The sequence below is a fragment of the Panthera leo genome, chromosome C1, assembly GCF_018350215.1.
Source record: "Panthera leo isolate Ple1 chromosome C1, P.leo_Ple1_pat1.1, whole genome shotgun sequence".
Taxonomy (NCBI): domain Eukaryota; kingdom Metazoa; phylum Chordata; class Mammalia; order Carnivora; family Felidae; genus Panthera; species Panthera leo.
This window is the reverse complement of record NC_056686.1, coordinates 35,521,136-35,536,695: the sequence shown is the minus strand read 5'-3', so window position 1 is coordinate 35,536,695 and position 15,560 is coordinate 35,521,136. Positions and strand designations below refer to the sequence as shown.

Below are 15,560 nucleotides of genomic sequence, written 5' to 3'. Positions count from 1 at the left end.
CCAAAAAAAGATTACCAATAATCTTATGTTGCTAAATCCAAGGGACACCTTTAGCAGCATTTTACAATTTCTGTTCTTGGCTTTATTTTTTTTTTTTTTTAATTTTTTTAACATTTATTTATTTTTGAGACAGAGAGAGAGACAGAGCATGAACGGGGGAGGTTCAGAGAGAGAGGGAGACACAGAATCGGAAACAGGCTCCAGGCTCTGAAGCAGTCAGCACAGAGCCCGACGCGGGGCTCGAACTCACAGACCGTGAGATCATGACCTGAGCCGAAGGACACTTAACCGGCTGAGCCACCCAGGCGCCCCTATTCTTGGCTTTAATATTGCATTCTCCTTTGGAATTCCCTGTACATCTCTCCCCGTACATCCCTGCCTTAAGCCTGGCTCTTCCTCCACCATTCATTGTTTAATGTTAGGGTATTTTAGGACTATTTCCTCAGTTTTTTTTTTAATGTTTGTATATTTATTTATATTTATTTTTGAGAGAGAGTGAGCAGGGGAGGGGCAGAGAGAGAGGAGAGAAAGGGGGAGAGAGAATCCCAAGCAGGCTTCACACTGTCAGTGCAGAGCCCTATGTGGGGCTCAAACTCACAAACTGTGAGATCATGACCTTAGCTGAGATCAAGAGTTGGATGCTTAACCGACCGAGCCACCCAGGTGTCCCTAATGTTTACTTATCTTAGAGAGAGTGGAGGGAAGGACAGAGAAAGAGGGAGACAAAGGATCTGAAGTGGACTGCGCTGACAGCAGCCAGCCTGATGTGGGGCTCGAACTCATGAACCACAAGATCATGACCTGAGCTGAAGTATGATGCTCAACCAACTGAGCCACCCAGGCGCCCCCTACTTCCTTAGCTTTTTTCTTTTCTTGCCACACAAACCATTCTCTGTAGGTCATCTCATACATCTCAGGTCTCTACTTGGGTTGTTCTCCCTTCCTAGAATACTCTTTATCCCCTTGATATCTGGCTAATTTCTGTTGGTCTTCAGATGTTAGCCTAAATGTATGCCCTGAGTCTAAGACTTCTTGATGCCTTGGACGAGGTTAGGAACACTTTTTGAGCACTCAGAATTTCCCCTTTACAATAATTACATTTCTAATTACTTATTCATGTCTCATTTCCCATTAAATTGTAAGCACCTTGAAAGCAGGGGCAGTGTTAATACCTAACATAATGCCTGGCATGTAGGTGGTGCTCAATAATATTTATAGATTATTCATAGTTGAATAAATAGAAGTAAGGGTCAAATTTCATTTCATTTCAAATTGCTGAACAACTGTGGTCCAACCTTATTTGTTGAATAATATATATACTACCCATAATTTATAACACCTTCTTTTTCTTATATTCTTATATACCTAGACTATTTCTAGGCAATTATCTTCAATCTCATTGCTCTATCTACATGTAATTATGCCTACATCATGCTATTTATTTATTTATTTACTTATTTATTTTTGAGAAAGAGAGTGCATGTGGGGAGGGGACAGAGAGAGAGGGAGAATCCCAAGCAGGCTTTGTGCTGACATGGGGCTTGAATCCATAAACCATGAGATCATAACCTGAGCCCAAATCAAGAATCAGACATTTAACCCATTGAGCCACCCAGGTGCCCCCATGCTATCTTTTAAAATAAACTTTTATTTTAGAATAATTTTAGATTTACAGAAAAGTTACAAAGACAGCTCCTGTAGGGGCGCCGGGGTGGCTCAGTCGGTTAAGCGTCTGACTTCAGCTCAGGTCATGATCTCACAGTCCGTGAGTTTGAGCCCTGCGTCAGGCTCTGTGCTGACAGCTCAGAGCCTGGATCCTGCTTCAGATTCTGTGTCTCCCTCTCTCTCTGCCCCTCCCCTGCTCATGTTCTGTCTCTCTCTGTCTCAAAAATAAATTAAAACATTAAAAAATTTTTAATTAAAAAAAAAAACACAAAGACAGCTCCTGTATACACCTCATTCAGTTTCCCCCCATTGTTAACATCTTACTTTAATTACCACCATACATTTGTCAAAACTAAGAAACTAACATTGGTACATTATAATTAGCCAGGTGCAAGACTTTGAGTTTCATCCACTTTTCCCATTAATGTCCTCTTTCTGTTTCAATCCAGGGCATTTAGTTTCTATAACTTCTATTAGTCTCTCTGGTCTGTGGTAGTTTCTTAGTGTTTCCTTGCTTCTAATGACTTTGATAGTCTTGAGATGTACTGGCTAAGTATATTGTAGAATGTCCCCTAATCTGAGTTTGTCTAATGTTTTCTCATAATTAGACTGGGCTTATGAGCTGTTGAAAAGAATATCACAGAGGTCAAGTGCGCTTGCCTATCCCATCAGGGGTAAATGATACTCATGTGACTTCATTGATGATGTTAATTTTCATCACTTGGTTAAGGTTGTGTTAGCAAGTTTCTCCATTATAAAATCACTGTTTTCCCCCTTCTCTGCCCTGTCCTCTCATAGAGTTAGTAAGTATAGCTGACCCTTGGAGGGGAGAGAGCAGAAATTAAGCTAGGCACCCTAGAGGTGGAATCTCTACATATGTTATTTGGAATTCTTCTGAGAGATTTACCACTATTTTAATTAATTATAGTTTTTAAAACACTTAAAGTTTCTGGGAAGGGGAAATCTTCACTCATTTTTTATTTTATATTCTTCCAGAAGATATTAAAATTATCTTTAAATCATGTTACAGTTAAAAATTAATTTGATGTTGATTAGAATTATACTTAAAAATACATTAACTGGGAGGGCGCCTAGGTGGCTCAGTCAGTTGAGTGTCAGACTCTTGATTTCAGCTCAGGTCATGATCCTAGGGTCATGGGATCGAAGCCCACATCAGACTCCCTGCTGAGCATGGAGCCTGCTTAAGGTTCTCTCTCTCCCTCTTTCCACTCTCCTGCTCTTGCTCTCCCTCTCTCTCAAATTAAAAAAAAAAGAAAGAACTGGGGAAGGACCAACATCCAGGAATATGGTACCTATCTCTATTTAGTCAAATATTCCTTTATAGTTATTATTATATTCTGATAATAAGTTCTGGAAGCACATAAACAGATATGCAAGGATCTGTTTTGTAGTCAGACACTGCAGTCCTGTGGCTTGAGAGTCAGCCTGAAGATTGAAATAATGTCCTGGCTGTCCCAGGGAAGAAGCTTATCAGAGATATAAACTTGAGGTTGTAATTGAATTTTGCTACATGAAAGTAAATTATATAGAAAACAAGATTACAAAACCCCGAATGCAGTTTGGGGAAAAGGCTGATAAAAACTGTACATTCTTTGGGGCACCTGGGTGACTCAGTTGGTTAAGCATCCAACTCTTGATTTCAGCTCAGGTCATGATCTCATGGTTCGTGGGTCTGGGCCCCACATCAGCAAAGAGCCTGCTTGGGATTCTCCCTCTTTCTCTGCCCCCACCCCCACCTGGCACACACATGTGTGTGCTTTCTCTCTCAAAATAAATAAATGAACCTTAAAAAAAAAATCATACATTCCTTGAGCTCAGGGACCAGGTTTAATTAATCTTTGTATTCCCTACAATTCTAGGACACACTGGCACACACAAGCACTTGTTGAACATCTGTTGAATAAGCAAATAAATCAGTGAATAAATATTCACTTAAAGTCTTGGCCTTAAACTCTTGGCCATACCAAAGATGTGTTTTTTTCTTTTCTTCAGCCTTAGCAGATATTGTTTTCTATTTAAAAATTTTTAACAATGTTTAAAATGTTTTTATTATTTTTGAGAGAGAGAGAGAGAGAGAGAGAGCGAGCGAGCATGAGTGGGGGAGGGGCAGAGAGAGAGGGAGACACAGAATCCGAGTTGTCAGTACAGAGCCCGATGTGGGACTCGAACTCACAGACTGTAAGATCATGACCTGAGCCAAAGTCGGATGCTGAACCAACTGAGCCACCCAGGCACCCCTAATTTCTTAAAATTCCAGTAGAGTTAACATACTTTTATATTAGTTTCAGGTGTACAATATAGTGATTCAACATTTCTATACATTACTCAGTGCTCATCAAGATAAGTGTACTCTTAATCCCTTCCACCTATTTTACCCATTCCTTCCCTCCCCCTCCCCCCCCCCCCACCACCTCTGGTAACCATCAGTTTGTTCTCTATAGTTAAGAGTCTGTTTTCTAGGGTTGCCTGGCTGGCTCAGTCAGTGGAGCATGTGACTCTTGATCTCAGGGTCATGAGTTAGGGTCCCATGTTGGGTGTAGAGGTTACTTAAAAAAAAAGTTCTGTTTTCTGGTTTGTCTCTTTTTTTCCTTTGTTTTGTTTCTTAAATTCCACATATGAGTGAAATCATATGGCTTTTGTCTTTCTCTGACTAACTTATTTTGCTAAGCATTATACTTTCTATATCCATCCATGTTGTTGTAAAGGACAAAATTTCATTCTTTTTTTATGGTTGGGTAATGTTCCATTGTATGTATATACCACAATCTTCTTTATTCATTCATCTATTGATGGACATTTTGGGCTGCTTCCATAATTTGACTATTGTAAATAATGCTGCAATAAACATAGAGGTGCTTATCTTTTCAAATTAGTGTTGTATTCTTTGGGTAAATACCCGGTAGTGTAATTACTGGATCATATGGTAATTTTATTAAAATTTTAAAAAATATTTATTCATTTTTGAGAGACAGAGAGATACAAAGCATGAGCAGGGGAAGGGCACAGAGAGAAAGGGAGACACATGATCCGAAGAAGGTTCCAGGCTCTGAGCTGTCAAGCACAGAGCCCGATTCAGGGCTCAAACTCATGAACCTCGGGAGACACATGATCCGAAGAAGGTTCCAGGCTCTGAGCTGTCAAGCACAGAGCCCAATTCAGGGCTCAAACTCATGAACCTCAAGATCATGACCTGAGACGAAGTTGGAGGCTTAACCGACTGAGCCACCCAAGTGCCCCAGTAATTCTATTTTTAATTTTTTGAGGAACCTCCATATTGTTTCCATAGTGGCTGCACCAGTTTGATTCTACCAACAGTGCAAGAGAGTTCCTTTTTCTTCACGTCCTCACCAACACTTGTTTCTCATGTTTTTTGTTTTTTTTAAAGAAAAAGTTTATTTGTTTATTTTGAGAGAGAGTGAGAGCATTAGTAGGGAAGGGGCAGAGAGAGAGAGTGAGAGAGAGAGAGAGAGAGAGAGAGAGAGAGAGAGAGGAAGAGAGAGAATCCCAAGGAGACTCCATGCCATTAGCACAGAGACCGACGCGGGGCTTGATCTCATGAACTGAGAGATCATGACCTGAGCCAAAACCAAGAGTCTGTCACTCAACCAACTGAACCACCCAGGTGCCCCTTTAATTTTTTTTTTTTTAAGTAAACTCTATCCCAAAAGTGTAGCTCAAACTCATGACCCCGCAATCAAGAGTCACATGCTCTACTGACTGAGCCATCCAGGCACCCCTGTTTTTTGTGTTTTTGATTTTTGCCATTCTGATAGGTGGGAGATGATATCTCATGGTGATTTTGATTTACATTTCCCTGATGATAAGTGACATTGAATACCTTTTCATGTGTCTGTTGGCCATCTGTATGTCTTCTGTAGAGAAATGTCTGTTCATGTTTTCTGCCCATTTTAATTGGATTATTGTTATTATTTTTTGGTGTTGGGTTGTATACCAAAGATACGGCTTTTTTAAATTTTTTTTTAATATTTATTTATTTTTGACAGAGAGACAGAGCATGAGTGGGGGAGGAGCAGAGAGAGAGGGAGACACAGAATCTGAAACAGGCTCTAGGCTCCAAGCTGTCAGCACAGAGCCTGATGCTGGGCTTGAACTCACGGACAGCGAGATCATGACCTGAGCCAAAGTTGGATGCTCAACTGACTGAACCACCCAGGTGCCCCCAAAGATATGTTTTGATCATTGTTATGATACACCAGCTTCCACAAATGGTTAATTTTACATGCTTATATTATTTGAATGACTTGTCACTAGCTTCTTCATTAGTGTCAACAATATTTACATTCAAGTTTAAACGACAGAGTCACTAAAAATGGCATAAATCTAACAGCATTGAAAGTATGTTTATTCTCAAGCTTTGTGCAGTGGCAGTGTCGTAGCCAATGGAGTTTATCTGAGGCGCAGTTATTGTTAATTGAAAGTATGCTTACTATCAGCCCAACATATTGAAATATAATTCTATAAAAGATTACATTTAAAGAGCAGAATATAAAATCACATCCAGGCCATGATTACAATGATAAATCAAGCTTGCACATGGTAATAGGCATATATTATTTATGTTGCTTAGCATCCTTTCTCTGTTTTTTCCTAAGAGCACATTTTTTTTAAGACTTATTTATTTTTGAGAGAGAGAGTGCAAATGGGGAAGGCGCAGAGAGAGAGGGGGCAGAAGACCTGAAGCGGGTTCCGCACTGACAGCAGTGAGCTCAATGCAGGGTTCAAATTCACAAGCTGCAAGATCAAGACCTGAGCTGAAGTCAGACATTCAACCGCTCAACCTACTGAGCCACCCAGGTGCCCCACATGTGTTTTGTTTTTAAGGAAACCACTTCTCACCAGTTCTCAGCTATGTAGGTGGATCCTGATAATTCAGGTCAATCTGAATTTTATCTCCCTCTCCATAGAAGTTGGTTCATGGATGGGTGGGTAACCCAATCAGAGCCTGTTTGCTAGGGCTTGATGAAGTGTGAGGATGTGGGATCTAGAACTTCTACAGCTGTTGCTACCATACTGGGAGGGCCTGGAACTCCCTAAGGTTACCACATGGTGCCTGAGGATAAAGCAACACAGTGGTAGGCAGAATAGAGTAAATGAAAGAAACTTGGTACTTGGTGATTTAGTTTGAGCTGCTAGGTCAAGCCTCAAGCTCATCTTGAGCAATTCCTTTATTGTTTAGTCATTTGCAAGTGGAACGTCTAATAGATACACAGTCAAGGACAGGAAACAAGGGGGAATAAAAAGAGTATTGATTTGTTGCAGTCACGGGATTGAGAGTAATTTTTTTAATTTCTACTAATATTGTTTATATGACTCATAACTGACAAGGGTTCTGGATGTTGGAAAAAACTCTCAAAAGACAAAAGGTCTCAATAGGCATAGTATTGTAAATATATATTTACAACATAGCATTCATTGTAAATGTTATGACAGTTCTCTTAATTCTCTTCTGTATTAAGCATGAACAAGCAGGCTGCTCAGTGTTAGACCACATGCTTTCAGAATGGAAGCAGGTCCATCTACAGAATACAACTTGTGTTATTCCATCTCAACACATCTGAAGAAGGTGGTTTTCCCAACCCCAAATGCATATTGTTCTTTCCCACCCACCAACCCCATCAGTCATATCTTATATCTTTAGGATCTAGGTCAAAACTTACATCTTCATACCTCAGCTGGATATGCTCCCTTCTTCATCAAATTTTCACAGAACTTGTTACACATTATCTTGTTGTATATGTGGCATTTACTATGCTATGCTGCCTAATACTTTTAATATATCACATTTAAATATCTTCAGTTAGATAGTAAACCCCTGAAAGGAAAGACAAATAAGCACATGGTAACTGGAGTTAGACATACCTGGGGTCACGTTCAATTTCTGTTATTTAAGAGCTGTATGAACTTTGCTAAGTTACATCACCATCTCTGAACCCTATTTTCCTCATCTTTAAATAGGATAAATTATACCTTCCATACAGAATTACTATTGTGATTAAATAAAATGGTGTAAATAAAGCACTTAAGGGGTGCCTGGGTGGCTCAGTCAGTTGAGCATCTGACTTCGGCTCAGGTCATGATCTCACGGTTCATGGGTTCAAGCCCCGCGTCGGGCTCTGTGCCAACAGCTTGGAGCCTGGAGCCTGCTTCGGATTTTGTGTCTCCCTCTCTCTCTGCCCTTTCGCTGCTCACACTCTGTCTCTCTTTCTCTCTTAAAAATAAATAAACATTTAAAAAAAAATAACAAAGCACTTAATGTCAGGCAAAAAAAAAAAAAAAAGAAAAGAATGGAAGCAAGGCCATTTCACAAGTGCATATGGTAAATATACAACTATCTGGTGGTCTGTTATGTGGCACTTTTCAAATCTTAATAGAATAAATGAAGATTATAAAAATTAAATCTGGGTTGATTGAGTTCACCTAGTGTCAGTATTCTAGAAGAACAGAATGAGACTGCACAATAGACATTTCATAAGTAACCATACGTCTTCATTTTTCTCTCAGATCCCTGCATCACTGCCACCTCTGCTGAACACCAGCCCTACCTCTCAGCAGTCAAGGGCTGAGCCTCATTCTGTGGCATCCGCCTTTATAAAGTGTGGTGAAAGGTAGTCCCTTTCCTCCTTCAATGTCAAAGAACTGAATTTCAAAGATACTTTTGGTTTCTGATTAATCAAAAGAAGAGGAGGAATACAAGACAGAAGAAAGACTCTAGGGACAGAGAGAGAGAGAGTGTCAAGAGCCTCTTTAAGTAGAAATGCGTAAAGTGAAGGGGACTAAGAAATGACAAAAATACTTTAAGTCTTCACAAAGACTAAACAGTTTATAAAGACAATACAAACATCTTTAAAACGTTTTGGATGGGGCACCTGGGTGGCTCAGTCAGTTGAGCCAACGACTTCGGCTCAGGTCATTATCTCACGGTTCATGAGTTCGAGCCCCGCGTCGGTCTCTGTGCCAACAGCTCACAGCCTGGAGCCTGCTTCGGATTCTGTGTCTCCCTCTCTCTCTGACCCTCCCCCGTTCATGCTCTATCTGTCTCTGTTTCAAAAATAAATAAACATTTAAAAAAATAAAAAAAAATAAAAAAATAAAATGTTATTGGAGTATGTTAACTAACTGGAATTTAAATAAAAACTTTAAAAAATGTTATTGGATTTTGTTAATACTGTCCCCAAAATACAGTATGAATACATTCAACTAACAGAAGTAACTGTATGAATAAAGAAAAGACAAGACCTTGTAATTTCAATTCCTCACTTTGTATGGGGACATTAGCCAAGGTGCCTTTTGGGTGTGCTGAGGAGCAGAGCCTCTCTACCCCCTCTAAGAGCTATGTGTCCATCTCATTTATGGCCATATCATACTGGGCACTTTGAGGTTATGTCTTTGATCCAATCAGTTTGATTCCAGCACCAAAGCCTTTATCACTTCTCAGTGAGTCAATATCTCTATTAATATTTATGTTTAAAACAATTGAATATTTAGGCTCTGTAAAAAACCAGAGCAAAAACCTGCACTCTACTTGAACTAAAACCTAACTAATATATGGTTTTAGTGGGTCATAGAAATTGGAGGGATCTGAAAATGTTAGGTTTCTCTTGGTCTGTTTACAGAAGCTTCATGTTTTTAACAACACAAATTATATCATTTAGCTCATGCCTCTCCTTTGCCCCTCCAGCACCCAGATTTCCCCTCTCAAAATAACATAACAGCACTTTGGTTTTATTCAGGTATTTGAAAAGCATTTTTTGAGTGCTCATTTTATTCAATCCTTGACTTTTAAGTATTGAGTCTGCTGAGGGGTATGGATACCTAAACAGACAATTTCCATACAGAGTGACAGAGATAAGAACACTATGCTGTCTTAGCCCAGGAGAGGGAAAGGTTCCCAGGACACAGAACAGGATAGAATAAATGGGAATTACTCAAGTAAGGAAAGGGAGAAGGGCCCTTTGAGTCAGAGGAAGCACCTGTACAGACTTGAGAATTAAGTTCACAGAACTAGGTACCTGTTGCTAATTTAGCAAGGCCAAATTGTAGCTGGGGAGTGGAGACAGGGTGGGTTAAGGAGTAGTGGGAAAAAAATATCACTTCACTCATTGTTTTTTAAACTGTACAATACTCATTAATGACCTATTAAAACAATTTATTTTCTGAAAAAGGATAGAATAGAATAGAAAATATCAGAATGCAGTAAAGGATAAGTATTGGTATGTCTGTTGTTTATAGTTGTGTGTAGAGCGTATAGTGTGTGCATGTGGTAGATCACAAAGTAAAATGTATTTCTTAGTATTTCTTTTTGTCCCACATGGTCAAAAAAATTGAAAGTCACTGTTCACAGCATAGAAAATTTTATTTATAGTTTACAAGGTGCTTTTAGGTATCCTATTCTTATTACATGGCCCTGCCTCCATTTTTTATTTGTCATTTACTCATTCCTCAAATACTTATCAATACATATTTTACTTTTGGTGCTAGGAAACTCCCTGAGAGAAGCTCAATCTATGGGAGATGAACAAGTAAAGAGATAATAATAACAGCTACTGTTGATCACAATCCTCAGGGTGTATATTGTGAACCACCTGTTTTGGAATCCCCAGGAAAAAGTGCTTATTAAAACACAGGTAATGGGCTCTGCACCAGACCTACTGCATCAGAATTTCTGTGTGGGGCCCAGGGATCTGCAATTTTAATTAGAGGTCCTCAAAAACATCTTACACACATTCAGTTTGGAAAAGATTCATTTCTTTTGTTTTTTAAAGTTTATTTATTTATTTTGAGAGAGAGAGAGAGAGAGTGTAGGGGGGGGCCAGGGGGAGAGAGAGAGAGAGAGGGAGAGGAGAAAGAGAGAGAGAGAGAGAGAGAGAGAGAGAGAGAAAGAATCTGAAGCAGGCTCCATACCAGTAGCGCAGAGACCGATGCAGGCCTCGAACTCACGAACTGTGAGATCATGACCTGAACCAAAATCAAGAGTTGGATGCTACCGACAGCCACCCAGGCACCCTAAAAGATTCATTTCTGGAGTGTATGCTGGAAGCCAACATTGTTCTCAACACACTGTGCTCAGTCACTTGGGTCCTTTTTTCAGTTCCTTCAAGAATCCAACACCCTTGCCACTTAGGGCCTTTCCACATACTATTGTTTCCTAGTCTGGTATACTCTCACAGTTCCCTGGTCAATTTTAATCTACACAAATGTTATTTCTTTAGGCAGTGTTCCCCAAAACCAGAGGCTTCAAAAGGGGCTTTTGTGATATGCCCCCTTGTGGTAGACACTAAAATGGCTGCTCCCCATTCAAAGAAAGGATTGTTAGGGGTAAGGTCTACTGCCAGCTGCCAGCCTTTAACTCCTTTAGTTCCACCTCAGCTTTTGTGAGGAGGTTATGCTCTTCTCCCATGGCTTCAGCCAGTAACTAAGATTGTGGTTTAAGAACCTGGCCATTTCTGCCTAATGTGGGAGTCCTGTAATGTGCAGTCATTCCTCCACAGCTCTCTGGCAAATACTTTGACAGACCTGTATTGCTATCTTCATGGCTCCTCTTGCCCAATCCTCCTTGCTCCCTTTTCCTTTCATAGGTCTTACTCCCAATAAACCTTTTGCCTTCCTGACTCCATCTCAGCATTCCTTCCCAGAGGATTCAACTGCCACACTTGTCTTGGTATGGCTGGAAGAAAGAGACTGAAGGAGAGAGGCCTAAAACCAGGCTGTAGAGGTAAGCAAAGCCAGAACACACAGGTCTTGTTAGGCCATGCTAAGTATTTTTTACTTTGCCATTAGGGCAGTTGGAAGTCACTGCATGTTTTTAAACAGACTGAGGAGGAGTGGGGAAAATGATCAAATGTAAATTTGAAAAATTTGGAAAATGATCTAAATGTAAATTTAGAAAGACCACTCCAGCTGTTATATGTTAAAAAGGCTGGAGACTTGGGAGACTGAGGACAAGAAGATCAATATGCATGCTATAACTGGAGTCTAAAAAGAGAAAATAGTGGCTTGGACTAGGATGAACCAGAGACAGTGAAGGTTTGAAAGATATTTAAAAAGTAGAATCTCCAAAATTTGGTGATTTATTGGATGTGGGTGGTGTGGGAAATGTAAAAGTCAAGGATGCCCAGATCTCTGGCTTGAGCTACTGTGTGGAAAGTGGTGCCAGATGCTGATACAGGGAGTCCTGTGGGAAACAAATGTGAGAGTTCAACTTTGGACATGCAGAGTTGGAGATGCCCCTGGGATATCCAAGAGCACTATAAAGAGTTGGATATATTGTTCTGGAGTGTGAACAGAAATTTAGGCTGGAGAAGTACATTTGGGAGTCCTTAGCATACAGATGGAAGCAAATGAGATCATCCAGGAGAGGTACAATGTTTTGAGAGAGACGTAAGAGATTGACCTAGGAAACTCAGGCATATAAGGTTCTGGAAGGGGACAAGAGGTTAACAAATGAGACTTAGGCCAGGGAATATGGAGTCACAGAAACTTTGAGAGGGTTTTTGATAAGGAGGAGATATAAATATTACCTAGTGTCTAAGCAAGGTAAGGACTGAAACTATTCTTTTCCCTTAGTGACATGGAGGCCATTGGTGAAATTAATAAGAGACATTTCAAATGAAGTGGCAGAGGTGGAAGCCAGACTGGAATGACCAAAGAGTGATGGAAATGGAAGAAGTTGACACAATTAGTGTCACAACTCTTTCAAGAAATTTGGTTCTGAAGAAGGAGGGCAACAGGCAGTATTAGTGAAAATGTGGAATCAGGGTTTTATGTTTTTTGTTTTTAGGATAGAAGAGGCCTGAAAGTGGTTAGAAGTTGATGGGAAAGGAGCCAGCAGAGATGATAAGAGAAGAAAGTGATAATCAAAGGCACAAGATTTCTGAGAAAGTGGGATGGTGGCGGTGGGGGTGGGGACAGGACTGTAAGGCTCAGACAGAGAGACTGACATTGGAAAGAAGAAATGCCACCTCTTTCTTTGGAACAGAAGGGAGGAGAAAAGTGTGGATGTGAATACTAGTAGACCTGTAGGTTTAGTGGTGGGAGGAACTGTTTGTGACTAGGAGATAGGGAAGGTGGAAGGTTGGAGGAGAGTGGAGGAGGAGGTTTAAAATAGTCTTAGGTAGTGGGAAAATGAGCTTTTTGACCACAGGGGTCTTACCAGGAAATGTGGTGGACCCAGCTAATTTTTAAAACTTTTTATTGTAAAAAATTTCAAGCATATACAAAGTAAGCAGAATAATATAATGAACTCAATGTATCTATCATCTGGCTTTAATAATTTTAATATTCTGTTATTCCTATTTTATCTATGCTTTCACCCACTTACCTCTCTTTGTTACTATTGTTTTTGTGGTTATTTTTAAGGTAAGATTTACATATATTGAAATGCAAAAAAGCTAATTATGTAATTTTGACAAATGGATACACCTATATAACCCACACCCCTCTATCATCATATAAAATGTTTCAGTCCCAGAAAGCTCCATCCTGTCTTTCTCCATCAGCCCTTCTCTCTGCCTCTCAGAGGGAACCACTGTTCTGATTATTTTCATTTTAGATTAGTTTTACCTATTCTAGAACTTCTTCTAAATGGAATCATACAGTATGTATTCTTTTGTTTGTAGCTTTTTTTGCTTAGCATTATGTTCATGAAATTTATCCATGTTGGTGTATGTATCAGGACTTTGTTTCTTCATTTCCTGAGTAATTATTTAATCATAGAAATATGCCACAATGTGTTTATCCATTCAGTTGCCGAAGGATGTTTGGGTTGTTTATTGTTTTGTGCTATTATAAATAAAGCTACTCTGAACATTCTTGTACACATCTTTTTGTGAATATGTATTTTTAGTTCTTTTGGCTTAAATACTTAGGAATGAAATTTCTAAATAAAGTATAGGCTTGTGTTTGACTTTGTAAAAAATTGCCTAACCTTTTCTCAAAGAGTTCCATTTTAAATTCCCACCAACAATGTCTCAGAGTTCTGTTTGCTTCACATCCTTTTCAATATTTGGTGATACCAGTTTTAAAATTTTTTAGCCATCATAGTGGGTGTTAGTGGTATTTCATGGTGATTTACATTTGCATTTTCTTTCTTTAAATTTTTTTTTAAATGCTTATTTATTTTTGAGAGAGAGACAGAGCGTGAGTGGGAGAGGGGCAGAGAGAGGAGGAGACACAGAATCCAAAGCAGGCTCAAGGTTCTGAGCTGTCAGCACAAAGCCCAATGTGGGGCCCGGACTCACAAACTGCAAGATCATGACCTGAGCTTAAGTCGGAGGCTTAACCGACTGAGCCACCCAAGTGCCTCATTTGTATTTACTTGGTGAGTAATGGTGTTGAATACTTTTTCATGTGCATATTGGCCTTTCATATATCTTCCTTTCTGAACAATCTATGTCAAACTTTTGCCTATTCATTGTTAACTTTAGGAATCCTTCATATATTTTGATTATAAATCCTTTGTCAGATATATGTTTTATGAATATATTCTTCCATTGTGCGGCTTGCCTATTATCTTCTTAATGATATTTTTGATGAATAGAAGTTTTATATTTTGGTGAAGTCTAATTTATCACTTGTTTTATTTTCTGATTATTGCTTTGTGTGTCATGTCTAAAAAAATTTGCCTGCTCCCATGTCTCCTTTTTTTCCCCTAAAAGTTTTAGTTTTAGGTTTTACATTTAGGTATCCCATGAATTAATTTTTGTGCATGGTATGAGGTAAGGGTTGAGGTTCATTTTCCTTATATGATAATCATCTGTTTGAGCACTATTTATTGAAGGCATTTCCTTTCCTAATGGATTGCTTTGGTGCCTTTGACTCACCATATACATATGAGTCTATTTATGGGTTTGCTATTCAGCTGCATTGATCTATATGTCTATCCATATATACCTGTATCCTATATGCCAGCATCACACTATGTTAATACTGTAGTCTTCTAGTAGATATTGGAGTCAGGTAGTATAAATCCTCCAGCTTGTTTCTTTTTTCAGGATCATTTGGTTCCTTCCAGATCCTTTGCATTTCCACATACATTCATGAAAGTGCTTGTCAATTTCAGACAAACAAACAAACAAACAAACAACACCCTTGTGTAAATTGATTGAATCTATAGACCAATTGGGGGAGAATTGGCACCTTAACAATAATGAATTTTCTGATCCATTAATATGATATATCTCTCCATTTATTTAAGTCTTTAATTTTTCTTGGTTTTGTTGCTTTCAGTGTACACGTTTTTCACATACTTTGTTAAATTAATATGTAAATATTTGATGTTTTTTAAGGTTATTTATTTATTTATTTTTGAGGGAGAGAGAAAGAGAATGAGCAGGGGAGGGGCAGAAAGAGAGGGAGAGAGAATCTCAAGCAAGGCTTAGTCTCACGACCATGAGATCATAGCCTGAGCTGAAATCAAGAGTTGGATGCTCAACCAACTGAGCCACCCACGTGCCCCATGATGTTTTTTGATGCTATTGAAAATTAAATTATTTTCTAATTATTTCTATGCCATGCATGGAGTTGATCAGATATTCTGAGTAACTATGAAATTCATAGGATAGGGCTGTTCTAGGGTCCCATGGCTAGTCCCAGTTTCAGAAGGTGGCCTAGAGATTAGATATTCACTAGTCATCAAGGTATTCTTTCATGGGATTGCATGAAATTGGATCACCAGAATGGTGCTGACATGCTGGTTTTGGTTAAGTAAATTTTTTATACAGAGAGGGGCTTTATACAAAAAAATTCTTCCATACCTTGAACTCTCTAGGGGCAGCCGTGACTGGGATTGTGGTTGTCCTCCTGAGAAGAGGAGAGAAACCGCATGTCAGGGGGGTTCTTTTGTCTCCTATGTGATA

General features: G+C 39.2%; 1 long non-coding RNA gene and 1 pseudogene across 1 annotated transcript in view; both read left to right on the top strand.

Moving 5' to 3' along the window:
* LOC122227968 overlaps positions 1-8,608 on the top strand; it is a 40,588-nt gene extending 31,980 nt beyond the window's left edge. The window contains exon 3 of the long non-coding RNA XR_006206303.1: positions 8,209-8,608. This is a non-coding gene — a long non-coding RNA (uncharacterized LOC122227968). The remainder of the gene's footprint in view (positions 1-8,208) is intronic.
* LOC122228896 lies at positions 6,058-6,167 on the top strand (annotated as a pseudogene).
* Positions 8,609-15,560: the final 6,952 nt, after the last annotated feature.